Source organism: Bos javanicus, chromosome 14 (assembly GCF_032452875.1).
Source record: "Bos javanicus breed banteng chromosome 14, ARS-OSU_banteng_1.0, whole genome shotgun sequence".
Classification (NCBI taxonomy): Eukaryota; Metazoa; Chordata; class Mammalia; order Artiodactyla; family Bovidae; genus Bos; species Bos javanicus.
Genome location: NC_083881.1, coordinates 60,370,003 through 60,383,777, shown reverse-complemented (window position 1 = coordinate 60,383,777; position 13,775 = coordinate 60,370,003). Strand labels below are relative to the sequence as shown.

General features: G+C 42.5%; 1 protein-coding gene across 1 annotated transcript in view; it reads left to right on the top strand.

The window, feature by feature from the left end:
- DCSTAMP (dendrocyte expressed seven transmembrane protein) overlaps positions 1 to 12,875 on the top strand; it is a 35,822-nt gene extending 22,947 nt beyond the window's left edge. The window contains exon 6 of the mRNA XM_061439177.1: positions 10,325 to 12,875. The gene's annotated coding sequence lies outside the window, so the exon portion shown is untranslated. The remainder of the gene's footprint in view (positions 1 to 10,324) is intronic.
- The last annotated feature ends 900 nt before the right edge of the window (positions 12,876 to 13,775 follow it).

The following is a 13,775-nucleotide window of genomic DNA, read 5'->3' as shown; positions in this document are numbered from 1 at the left end:
TTTAGATTTAAATGAATGGTCAGTTAAATTTCTGAAGACATCTATTGTGAAGTGCGCTCTCTTAATCTTGTAGAGGCAGAAAGATATTGCCCTAAGTAATTTAATACAACTTCCTTTCACCTCTAATTTTGCCCTAAGTAATTTAATACAACTTCCTTTCACCTCTAATTTTAATGGCTTATAAACTGTATCACATGGTCTAAATCACTCTTTCTCATCTCATGAATCTGCACTTGGTGGCCATATTTTGCTATAAGTGTCATTATGATGCCCTCATTGACTCCATATTTGTTGTCAGTTGTGTTTCTCTTTGACAATAAGATACAAAAATTCTAAAAATCTTCATACTAATACATTTCTTTTACTGTCATACTGAGGATGTTAAATATTGTCTTTCCTCTTAGATTCTGTATCTGCTGCTTTTTCTGTTAGATCCTAGTCAATCCAAATTATAATATGGGATATGTTTACATCTTCCCATATCATACATTTTTGTCTTAATTCACTTAAGAGAAAGAAATAAAAATATCTAATGCCTAAGGAAGTAAGCACTAACTTTTTCACCCAGTCAGTAATACTGACAAAGACCACTGAGGTCAATTATTATTATTGTTGCATTTAAGGCAAAATAAGTTTTAATGATATGGTTAACTCATTTACTTTAATTACTCTGATAAAAATGATTAGAGTCACCAATCCTTCACACTGCCTCCAAGTAAAGACAGTTAATTGTTCTCTTAAAGATGTTGCTGCTGCTGCCACTAAGTCGCTTCAGTCGTGTCCGACTCTGTGCGACCCCATAGACGGCAGCCCAACAGGTTCCCCCGTCCCTGGGATTCTCCAGGCAAGAACACTGGAGTGGGTTGCCATTTCCTTTTCCAATGCATGACAGTGAAAAGTGAAAGTGAAGTTGCTCAGTTGTGTCCGACTCTTAGTGACCCCATGGACTGCAGCCTTCCAGGCTCCTCCATCCATGGGATTTTCCAGGCAAGAGTACTGGAGTGGGTTGCCATTGCCTTCTCTGCTTAAAGATGTTGGGTACTACTTAAAAGAAACCTTTCATGTTACCCTAAGACCATAATCATTAAGCCTTATGATAACATAAGATATAGTGGTGTGCATTTATATAAGTTCATACACCATATATAAATTCATCAAAGTTCATACACCAGAGAATTTATTAGATCAGCTTTTTAAATCATTGCTTTCAAGAATGCCCAGTATCTTTCTATATTTATAAAATTGCTTACAAAAATTAAACTTGTCTTAAAATCTAAGCAAATTTGTTTAAAAATAATTATTGTAAAGATTTATTACTACTATCAATGTATTTGGCAAAGTTAGACAGGGAAATTCAAAAGATTAAAAAGCAGCTTTGAAAAGATTCTCATATAATTATGGTAAATGCATGCAAAACTTTTGAAATTGGAACTTTGTACTCTTAAATAAAATGACAAGCTAATTGCTTGTTCTTTATACTGTATCATGGTTTGGAACCACTATATCTGTGAAGTTTAGTAAGCTTGAATTGAAGAGGTGAATATAAAATATCTATTTTGACAAGCACCAGTTAGCAAAGTCAGTCCAGGAACTATTGCAGGAGAGCACAAGAAAAAGAGAAGAAGGGTAATCCAGGATATTCATAAATTTATCACTGACATACACATTAGAAACTAATGCTGTGTTTAGTAAGCACATGCATAACTTTTTAGGAGAGGTGGTTTTTTTTGACTGAACAAATATAGTATTTTTAAATCACCATATAAGAAAACAAAAGTCATTACAGATTCTGAAAATAAACTGGACAGATTAGAGAGTGGCATGAATGAAAAAGTCAATGATTGCTGGTGAGATTGTAGAAGATTATTTTTCATATTTAGAGTTTTCATTTCATGCAAAGATGGGCACAATAAAGACAGAAATGGCAAGGATCTAACAGCAGAAGAAGAGATTAAGAAGAGGTGGCAAGAGTACACAGAAGAACTATGTAAAAAAGGTCTTAGTAGTCTGGATAACCATGGTGATGTGGTCACCCACCTAAAATCAGACATCCTGGACTGTGAAGTCAAGTCAGCAGTAGGAAGCATTCTACAAACGAAGGTAGTGGAGGCAATGGAATTCCAGCTGAGCTATTTCAAATCCTAAAAGATGATGCTGTTAAAGTGCTGCATTCAATATGCCAGCAAATTTGGAAAACTCAGCAGTGGCCACTGGACTGGAAAGGTCAGTTTTAATTCCAATCCCAAAGAAAGGCAATGCCAAAGAATGTTCAAATTACTATACAATTGTACTCATTTCACATGCTAGCAAAATTATGCTCAAAAGTCTACAAGCTAGGCTTCAGCAGAACCAAGAACTTCCAGATAAAGAAGCTGGATTTAGAAAAGTCAGAGGAACTGAAGATCGAATTGCCAACATTCGCTGGATCATAGGAAAAGCAAGGGAATTCCATAAAAGCATCTACTTCTGCTTCATTGACTAAGGTAAAGCCTTTGACTGAGTAGATCACAGAAAACTGTGGGAATTTCTTAGAGATTGGAATACCAGACCACTTTACCTGCCTCCTGAGAAACCTGTATGCAGAACAAGAAGCAATAGTTAGAATTGGACATGGAACAATGGACTGGTTAAAAAGTGGGAAAGAAGTATGTCAAGGCTGTATATTGTCACTGTGCTTATTTAACTAGTATGCAGAGTATCTCATGTGAAATGCTGGGCTGGATGACTCACAAGATGAAGTCAAGATTGCTGGGAGAAATATCAACAACCTCAGATATGCAGATGATATCACTTTGATGGCAGAAAGTGAAGAGGAACTAAAGGGCCTCTTGACGGTGAAAGAGGAGAGTGAAAAAGCTGGCTTAAAACTCAACATTCAAAAATGAAGATCATGGCATCCAGTCCCATTACTTCATGGCAAATAGATGGGGAAAAAGTGAAAACAGTCTCAGGTTTCACTTTCTTTGGCTCCAAAATCACTGCAGTTGGTGATTGCAGCCATGAAATTGAAAGATGCTGCTCGTTGGAAGAAAAGCTATGACAAACATAGACAGTGTATTAAAAAACAGAGACATCACTTTGCTGACAAAGGTCTGTATAGTCAAAGCTATGGTTTTTCCAGTAGTCATGTATGGATGTGAGAGTTGGACTATAAAGAAAGCTGAGGGCGGAAGAATTGATGATTTCCAACTGTCATGCTGGAGAAGACTCTTGAATGGCCCTTGCACAGCAAGGAGATCAAACCAGTCAATCCCAAAGGAAATCAACCTTGAATATTCATTGGAAGGACTGACACTAAAGCTGAAGCTCCAATACTGATGCAAAGAGCTGATTCATTGGAAAAGACCCTGAGGCTGGGAAAGATTGAGGGCAAGAGGAGAAAGGAGTGACAGAGGATGAGAAGTCTGGATGGCATCACTGACTCAGTGGAGATGAATTTGAGCAAACTCGGAGATAATGAAGGACAGGGAGGCTTGGTGTGCTGCAGTTCATGGGGTTATGAAGAGTAGGACACAACTTAGTGACTGAACAGCATCAACGTGCCATGTGGTGGTATGTGATTAAGAAGCCAGACTGTCAGGCAGCAACTTTAAAGCATGTAAGTCTATGCCAGTGCTACAGGACTGCAAAGGTATGTCTCCCTGGCCATCATCTTGAGGTGTCCCCTGGGCAGCAACACCCCAAACTGGGGCTCTAGATGACCATATGCACTTCCATTTGGGAGATATCCACAAGCTACAGTGAGGCAGTGGGAGGCCGCAGAGATGCTTTGCAATAGCCTACCTGCCCCAAGAGCACATCTGCATCCACAGGGCCTTACAGGTGGTCCTGTCCTTCCGGTCAAAGCTCCAGGACCAGCCAAGAGGCCACCCAGACAGAGAGCCTTGTGTGGGACTTGGGGGAGCACCTCAGATCACCACCTGTGCACTGCCCCGGGTGGCTACCAACCAAGAATCATCTCGCAGACTGCCACATTGCCCTGGGATCCAGGCATGCAAGCCTGGCTGCCTATCAGAGCCAGGCAATCAAGGAGTGGCCCCTGGACAGCAGCTGCAAAGACTGAGAGCCAGATGCCTATAAAAGTTCCACTGGGGGAATCCCAGGGTCCAGAGGTGGTGAGAGCCAAGACAGTGGCCACCAGACCCCTAACTTCCCCCCTCAGAGTGCCAGCAGGCCCCCAAATGCATGTCAGATCAGATGCCTGCCCCCAGGCCAACTCCAAGATCAGCACTTGGGCTTCTCTCTCACAAAGTCCAAGCACTCTGTCTCTGCCCTATACCCTGAGCTTTCAGGCTGGTGCATCCCAGGACAGGAACCCTTTAAGAGCCCACCTCCCTATAGCCTCATGGGGCTTGTGAACAGAGCCTTATTGGTTTTCAAAGTTAGATGTCTTGGTAGCCCATCTCTTAGATGCAGATCTTAAAAGTGGAGGCTTCCCACTGTGAAGTTTAAACCTTTTGTTCCTCAGTGAGAAGCCATCTCTTCAGGTCTATGATTCTTTAGGAGACTGCAGTCTCCTGGAGAGAATCACCGATAACCTACCACCCAAGTTTCAGCATCTGATTTGTTTGTTCTTTCATGGTTGACCAATGAATCATAAAGAACAACAGATGCACTTGGATCGTAAGTATGATCCATTTGATGAAAGAGGGAAAAGATAGCATTTGGTCAAAATAAATGTTTTCTCCACAGACACAAAGAAACAATCAGAATAGTTATTATATTCTAAATGTCATAATTTCAAGGTTTAAAGTAAGGCTGCAACATCAGTTGGCTGAAAATGGAAAGTCTGGCTTTTTCAAAGCAAACAGTGCACTCACTCTAAATGTAATATATTAATTAGAGAATGAAAGATATTGATCAAAATTCTTTTTCTAAAAGGAAACCATTGTAGTGACTGCCCACAAAGAATAAGAGCCCTATGCCTTGCAAGTAGAAATGCTAATGCATATCAGAAATAAATAATCGTATCAGAAAATAAATAACCCACTGTTTTAAAATATGATACAATGTTGAATTAGAAATTATAGGATCTGACTTCTAATTTTGGCTCCGCTATGAGCTAGCTCAGCCAAGGCACTTCCATCTCTAGAGTCAGTTCAGTCCTCAGAAATCATGTGTGCATGCTAAGTTGCTTCAGTTGTGTCCAACTTTGAATGACCCTAGGAACTGTAGCCCACCAGGCTTCTCTGTCCATGGGATTCTCCAGGCAAAAATACTGGAGTGGGTTGCCATGCCCTCCTCCAAGGGATCTTCCCAACCCAGGGATCAAACCCATTTCTCTTACATCCTCTGCGTTGGCAGGCAGGTTCTTTACCACCAGCCCCACCTGGGAAGCCCCTCAGAGATCATCAGATCAGATCAGTCGCTCAGTTGTGTCCGATTCTTTGCGACCCCATGAATTGCAGCACGCCAGGCCTCCCTGTCCATCACCAACTCCTGGAGCTCACTCAGACTCACGTCCATCGAGTCAGTGATGCCATCCAGCCTTCTCCTCCTGCCCCCAATCCCTCCCAGCATCAGAGTCTTTTCCAATGAGTCAACTCTTCACATCAGGTGGCCAAAGTACTGGAGTTTCAGCTTTAGCATCATTCCTTCCAAACAAATCCCAGGGCTGATCTCCTTCAGAATGGACTGGTTGGATCTCCTTGCAGTCCAAGGGACTCTCAAGAGTCTTCTCCAACACCACAGTTCAAAAGCATCAGTTCTTTGGCGCTCAGCCTTCTTCACAGTCCAACTCTCACATCCATACATGACCACAGGAAAAACCATAGCCTCGACTAGACGGACCTTTGTTGGCAAAGTAATGTCTCTGCTTTTGAATATGCTATCTAGGTTGGTCATAACTTTCCTTCCAAGGAGTAAGTGTCATTTAATTTCATGGCTGCAGTCACCATCTGCAGTGATTTTGGAGCCCAGAAAAATAAAGTCTGATACTGTTTCCACTGTTTCCCCATCTATTTCCCATGAAGTGATGGGACCAGATGCCATGATCTTAGTTTTCTGAATGTTGAGCTTTAAGCCAACTTTTTCACTCTCCTCTTTCACTTTCATCAAGAGGCTTTTGAGTTCCTCTTCACTTTCTGCCATAAGGGTGGTGTCATCTGCATATCTGAGGTTATTGATATTTCTCCCGGCAATCTTGATTCCAGCTTGTGTTTCTTCCAGTCCAGCGTTTCTCATGATGTACTCTGCATGTAAGTTAAATAAACAGGGTGACAATATACAGCCTTGACGAACTCCTTTTCCTATTTGGAACCAGTCTGTTGTTCCATGTCCAGTTCTAACTGTTGCTTCCTGACCTGCATACAAATTTCTCAAGAGGCAGATCAGGTGGTCTGGTATTCCCATCTCTTTCAGAATTTTCCACAGTTTATTGTGATACACACAGTCAAAGGCTTTGGCATAGTCGGAGATCATGGTAGCTATTATTTTCTGAGCCCTTACTAGATACCAGACATTGTTTGGGGTATATAATTTCCAGTAATCCTTACCAAAATCTCAAGTGGGAACTTCTGATGCTGTTGCTGTTTCATAGACGAAAAAGCTAAGGCATAGACAGGCTAAGTAAATTGTATGTTCATGAAGCGATATTTGATCACAGTTACTTTTTACCATGCTGCATTCTATAGCCTGGTTTTGATCTGTCAATTCCCAGATCAGAGATTTGGATCACAAATCCTGGGGAGTTAACATTCTCCTCCCCAAGCATTGGGAAGATCCCCAGGAGAAGGGAATGGCTACTCACTCCAGTATTCTTGCCTCGAGAATTCCATTGACAGAGGAGCTTGCCAGGCTACAGTCCATGGGATCTCAAAGAGTCAGACACAACTAAGCGACTTACACACACCGGGCATTTCTTGTTGGTTGTTCAGTCGCTCAGTCATGTCTGACTCTCTGTGACCCCATGGACTGCGGCACACCGGGCTCCCCTGTCCTTTGCTATCTCTCAGAGTGTGCTCAAATTTTTTCATGTCCATTGAGTCCGGGATACCATTTAACCATCTCATCCTCTGCGGCCCTCTTCTTTTGCCTTCAATATTCCCTAGCATCAGGGTCTTTTCCAATGAGTCAGCTCCAGGCATTTGAGCTCCCCTCCAGTCTGATCCTAGCCTATTTCCTCACCTTATTCCTCACCCCTCCTCTGCCCCAACCCTCCCTTCAGTCAAAAAGCTCTTCCCACCTGGCTTGGGAAGAGTCACCTGCATTCCGCCTTCACACCTTCGAGCTCTTGGACCTCCCCACCTGTAAAGCGCTCTCCAGTCTTTGCTCCTCTTTCACTTCCTCCTATCCTTCAAGTCCCACTACCTCAGGAAGTGAGCACAGTGGGAAGAGCATGGGAGGGAGTTATGAGAATGCAACCCACCCTTCACAACCTCTGTGTGGGAACTAGGAAATGTCATCTGATCTCTCTGGGCTCCAATTTCTTGATCAACTGAATGCTGGACTCCTGAAATTTGCAAACGTATCAACTAATATTCCTTTAAGCAGTAAACCTCCCTTCCTCTAATTCATTCTTTTTTTTAAAAAAAGTTATATTTTGTATTGTGGCAAGATATACATAACATAAAACTTGCCATTTTAACAGTTTTTAGATGTACAATTCAATGCCAACATTGGATTTTTTAAATTAAAGTATAGTTGATTTATGATATTGTGTTAGTCTCATGTATACAACAAAATGATTCAGGTTTTTTTCAGGTTATATTCCATTATAGGTTATTATAATGGAATATTGAATATAATTCTGTTGTTGGATATAATTCAGATGTTGCATATAATTCTATAATTCTGTGCTACACAGTAGGTCCTTGTTGTTTATCTGTTTTATATCTAGTAGCTTGTATTCCTAATTCAATCTTTAAATTACTGATTCCCAACCCAACAAACACAGAGTTGCCTTGCTTGAAACTGAGGCAGGTGACCTGAAGCCAGCTTTCCTTTCTCTCCACAGTTTCTGCAGCACCAGCAGAATCTGAGGCAGGAGATACCAGACTAACGTTAGTCATTCATGCACAGCCTTCCCCAGTTTTTATCATATTAGCATAATTCATGTTCTATCATGTACTTACATGTGCTTTAAATCAACCCAGCATTTTTTATTAAATAAGTTTATTTTAAAGGGAAACTTTGTAATATCATTGCAAACAGAAAAACAGTATCACCTTCTGTAAATAGAAGGTAACGTACATAAACATCATATATAATATTTATTGTATGTATATATATATACACTTACATATATATTAATACACTCAATATGTCTATACATATATGTGTGTGTATACATATATATATACACACACACACACTCCATACAGATATACACAGAGACTCATATACATACCTTGAAAGCAAACCAACATTATTACATTAACTTCTAGCCAACATCCACCAACCACAGCCTCCAGCCCACTTTCTCTTTGTGTTAGCACCTTGGAGCCCCCATACCTAGGGGTTACCCCACTGAGGGGTGAGGGCCTGGGGTATTTATACATCAAGTCCTGCCAGTTGTTGATTGTGGGCTGGTGCTGCTTCTGGGTGGTGTGTATCCCCTGGCACATCTGACTTCCCTCAGTTATGAAAAAAGCTCCCAGGCAAAGAGATGCAGAGACTGGCCGCTGGGGGTCTGCTTGAGCATGAGGAAGTGGTGAGTCCGGGGAGGCAGGAGGAATCCGGTCCCCACAGCATCTCCAGCAGCGCCATCTCCCCTCCAGTACAGTGGAGAAGGGCTGCCTTCCGTGATGGCTCAGGTCTCTGCTGATGTTCAAGGGCCTCCATTGGCATGACGTGGTTCTCATCCATAAAGCACTGAGAACCCTTTGCTTTCGTTCCTGACTCCTTTTCTCTAATAAAATATCTGTTCCTGGTGTGGGGATATTTATACCACAAGATAATAGTTTTTCTGAAAAACCAGCATTCTTCTCCAGGTAATCTACTGAAAAACAGTCATCACTGTACTTTGGAATGTGAGAAAGTCATGGGACCATTAATTCAGCTTAAGTAAATGAATGATTTCTCCTTGAATGTCTGCCTCATTCAGCCATGAAATCCTAGACAACTCCCAGAAAGCTGTGGCCCAGAACACTTCAATCCCACTCAGAAGACTATTTATAAGGATGCCCCGTGTGCAGTAGTCTTTAACAGTTTTTCTCCCCCTTCTCGAATGTTCTCTAGCGTAGATGGCATTTATGCAATTCAGAGAAAGGTGTCTCAACAGGATTAGTCAGCAGCCAGTCCTTTGACGCAGCTTCTGTGATCTAGTTAAAAATAGGAAAAGAGGATGTTTTGCATAAATCATCACCATTGTGCAGTATGGGAGAACTGACCATTTTTTTTTGTTTTTTTTTGTTTCCACATCCTGCTACTTCATCTAAAAATAGATGAAAATTCTGTCCCTGAATCTTTGGACAAGACCTTAGCTTCTGTGACCTAGGTTCTCTGGTCCTCCCTGTCCTGTGGTTCCTTTGTAGGCTTCCCTTCACCCCTGCCATTAACAATCCCAGCTTTGGCCTTGAGCTTGGGCTCAGGCTCAGGGCCCCTGCTTTTCCTCCCCTCCTAGGGCTGGCAGACTCCACGGCGGGCAGGGACCAGGTTGAGAATCTGTAGGGAAGCTGACCAGGTGGAGGGGCACACCAATGTACGCCCACCTCATCCAAACAGAGGGCAGCTCTTCCTTCTTTTGCCAGGTCAGCTGACTTGCCCAGATCTGCTAGACACACAGAGCTTAGGCAAGCTCACTATTATTTTAAAGCCTTTAAAAACTTTTAAATTAATTTTTATTGGAGTACAGTTGCTTTACAATGTTGTGTTCAGTTCTCCTGTTCAGTAAAGTGAATCAACTGTACATATACATACATTTGCTCTGTTTAGAATCTCTTTCCCATTTAGGGAATTACCCCTTGTATGGTATATACAGTATGCAGAACCAACACTTTTAAAGATATCTCTTACTGGGTCATAGCTTAGGTGCACATTTAGGATAAACTTTACATTATCCTCTGATGCATTCTACTGCCAAATTCAGATACGAAGAAGTTAGGAGAAATCAGAATTGAAATTTTTTTCTTTTTTTTTTATTGAAGTATAGCTGATTTATAATGCTGTGTTAATTTTGGGCATAAAGCAAAATGATTCTCATATATATATATATATATATATATTGTATATATATTGTATCTTAGCCACAATAAATGGTCTGCTACATAGAGGCTCACTGGGAGTTGAGGAAAAGCTCTAGATGAAAGATCCCAGCAATCCACTGAGCTGAGGGACCTTATAAGCGAGAGACACCAAGTGTAGCGATCCATCTGTTATCTTGCAGGAAGGCAAGGAGTGGTGAAAGGCCCCACTGGAGGAACAGGACGAGCTGCTGCACCAAGGACAAGCCCACCCACACTGGCAACATGTGGCAGGTGTGTGGTAGACAGTTCTCCTTGCAGATGTAAAAATCCACCTTGGAAAAGAAAAGATCATGTGATCCTGAACCACCATTAGTGGGTCTCCTCTGAGCGTTTCTTAATACAGGTGACAGCTGAGAAAGAGACTGAGGTCGAGACTCGTGCTACGAGGGGACTGAGATGGATTCTAAGAACAGGTTGGCTAGATCCATCTTCATTAAAGTGATGAAAGCAGGTTGGGAGCCTTAAGACACAAATGGGCCAGTCTAATAAAAAGGACACAATAAAATGAAATTAAATGTGCACTGTGAGTGGATAAGAATCCGCCTGCCAGTGCAGGGGACATGGGTTCAATCCCTGGTCCAGGAAGATTCCACATGCTGGGGTGGGTGTGGGGAGGGAACTAAGCCCCTGAGCCTCAACTCTTGAAGTTCACACACCTAGCACCCATGCTCCACAATGAGAGGAGCCGATGCAACGAGAAGTTGGAGCCCGCAATGAGAAGCTGGAGACCCGCAACGAGAAGCTGGAGACCCGCAACGAGAAGCTGGAGACCCGCAACGAGAAGCTGGAGCCCGCAACGAGAAGCTGGAGCACCACAACTGGAGAAGGCCTGCACACAGCAACAAAGACCCAGCATGGCCAAAAACAGGTAGAAGAAGTGGTCTTACATTAAAAATATATATACATAAATTTTTTAAAAAATGGACCTTCTCAGGTACAAAAGGGAAAAACATTACGTGCACTGTGACTTTTGTACCTCCTTTTTCTTGGAATGGTGTTCAGATTTTCATCAGTGCCAAGGCTGAGGTCGCTGCGGTCTGCCCATGGCAATGACCAGCAGGAGGAAGAGTCTGCCGATGTAGGTGAGAGTTTGAGAGCCATATGTTACTTCAGGAACCAAATGCTTTTCCTGGAGACTCTTTCCAGGGCTTTACAATACACATGGAGAAAAAAGTTTTGAAAGGAATCAATGAACATGGCTGGCTGACAAGGGAACTTGTTTCTTGGCAAAGAAGTTGTTGAGAAAATTTTTATTTCTAGTGGGAAAAAAGAAATCATGCCATAATGTGTTTAAATGCAATTTTTAAAGTTAATTTTCTGAGAAGACAATGTTCTGTTAATGTAAGACATTCTATATCCGGACAGGATGTAAACACACTGGGAACTGCCAGGGTTAGACATCTGAAAAGGATACGGCAATGCTTGGTAATGAGAGGCAGGGCGAGCGTGGCATCATGAAGGAGCAAGTTGCCATGGAGACAAGCCACTGAGTGGAACGTGGCCATCTCGAGCGCACACACCATGTGAAGGGAAGGGAAGGAGACATGCTAGATGGTCAGGAGTTCTCAGGAGGGATCACAGGGTGGTTCCACATGAACTATGTAGCACTAGAAGGAGAGCCAGATGCTGCCCGAAGCCACCAGAGAGGGGAATAAAATTCATGGTTTGTTGGGTGTTTTGAACTTGACTTTACTCATTTGTCTTTCATTCATTGGTTCATTCCAACAGACATTGATCAAGTCTGAAGGCCAGGCACTATGCGGGGCGGGTGAGGCTACAGGGAGGAAGCAGTGGTTCCAGGTCACAAGGAGACTGCGGTCTCTGGATGAGCAAGACCTAACCACTGTCCTCATGTCCTGTTCCTGGGAATCCAGCCTCTCTGTGCCTGGCAGCTCTGGTCCTAACCCAGGGTGTCTGCCAAGCTTCCTTCCAGATCCAGTAGCATCCTTGTCACCCCGCCTAGGATTCCAGCTCCTTCTGAACTGATCTTCTTGGCTTCCAACTCCATCCTTACGTCAGATCTTTGTACTTCCTGGCAGCCTTTTGGGCTCAGATATCCACGAGCTTGTCCTAACCTCTTCCCTCCCATGGCCTCCTGTTGAGCTTTCTCAGAACTTGCCTGCAGTGTCCCCCTCATTTCACTGTCCTGATTCTCCCAGCTCAGTGCATCTTCTCCATGAGTTCTTGAATGCCGTCCTAGCCTCCACTTGCCATGCCTCTTTTTGGATCTGGCTTTTGCATGTGGCACTCAATAGGGACGGTACAATGACTCATAGTAAATGCTCACATTATAAGCTCTTCCCTAATCCCAATTGCTCTGCATATCAGTGAACTATACCTCCAGCTTCCTCCAGTGGGACCCAGCAACACCTCCTCCTTCTCTGTGCCCTGTTAAACTTGTTCAGTTCTCAGTTATTTTCTCCTTTTCTTAGCACCCTCCCCTCAAAAGTGCCCTTCTGTTATGACAGTGATCTCACCAGTTTATTTTTAAGTCTCCTATGGCCTTTACAATCTCTCTCATTCTGAGTCTTTTTATTTTTATTTTTTTTACTACAAACCAACTTTCAGAATTGGTTTGTAGTTCAGATGGTAAAGAATATGCCTGTAATGCAGGATACTGGGTTCAATCCCTGGTTGGGAAGATCCTCTGGAGAAGGAAAAGGCAACCAACTTCAGTATTCTTGCCTAGAGAATCCCTATGGACAGAGGAGCCTGGCCAGATACAAGTCCATGGGGTCACAAAGAATCGGACATGACTGAGGGACTAACACTTTCACTTTTCAACTTCTAGAATAGCTGACTTTTTGGTCCTGAAATTGAGTTTATAATCATATTATCCTCATTACATTCATACTGTTTAATTGTCCACAAGTTTCACTCAGCTCAACACAATAAAGTAAGCAGGGCAGATATTGCCATTTCCATTTATGGATCAAGAAATTGAGATCGAAAGAGACTTGCCCCAGACCGCACACTGTGATGAAAGCTGTCCTTTCACCCCAAATCCTGGGCTCCTTGTCCATGTCAGGTGCCCTCTGGTGCATGAGGCACAACTTTTGGGGCTCTGAATCTTTGCCTTCACCACCCCTACCCCCCCACAAATTATTCTAAGAATCTTTCCTTCTTAGTGTTAAACCATTGTCCTCCAACGAATTTCAATAAAGAGAAATATCTTCAATTTTTCCTCTTTAATTAGATCCGTGACATAAAGGTAGATTCTAGGATTCAGAAACCTTCATTTTTCTTTTGTTGCCTATAAGAAGGTGGAAGGGGAGGAGAAAAGGGAGGAGGAGAAGAAAAAAATTAAAAAAACATAGCAAGAAAATTCCTTTTTTTTGACAACTCCCTCAAAATCCCAGCACTACTGGCATAGTATCCACTCCTAAGAATCTTAGTAACTTTTTGACTCCTTTCCCCATAACAGTTTCATTATAAGCTCCCTGAGGGCTGTGTCTACATCTTCTTAATGCACTGTAAACCTCTCTCCCTCTCAGCAGACCTACACCCAGTAAATATTGATTGGAGGGGGTGCAGCGTGTTCTTTTAGAAAAGAGAAAGCAAGCGGTCTTGTTACTAAAATTCCCCAGACGA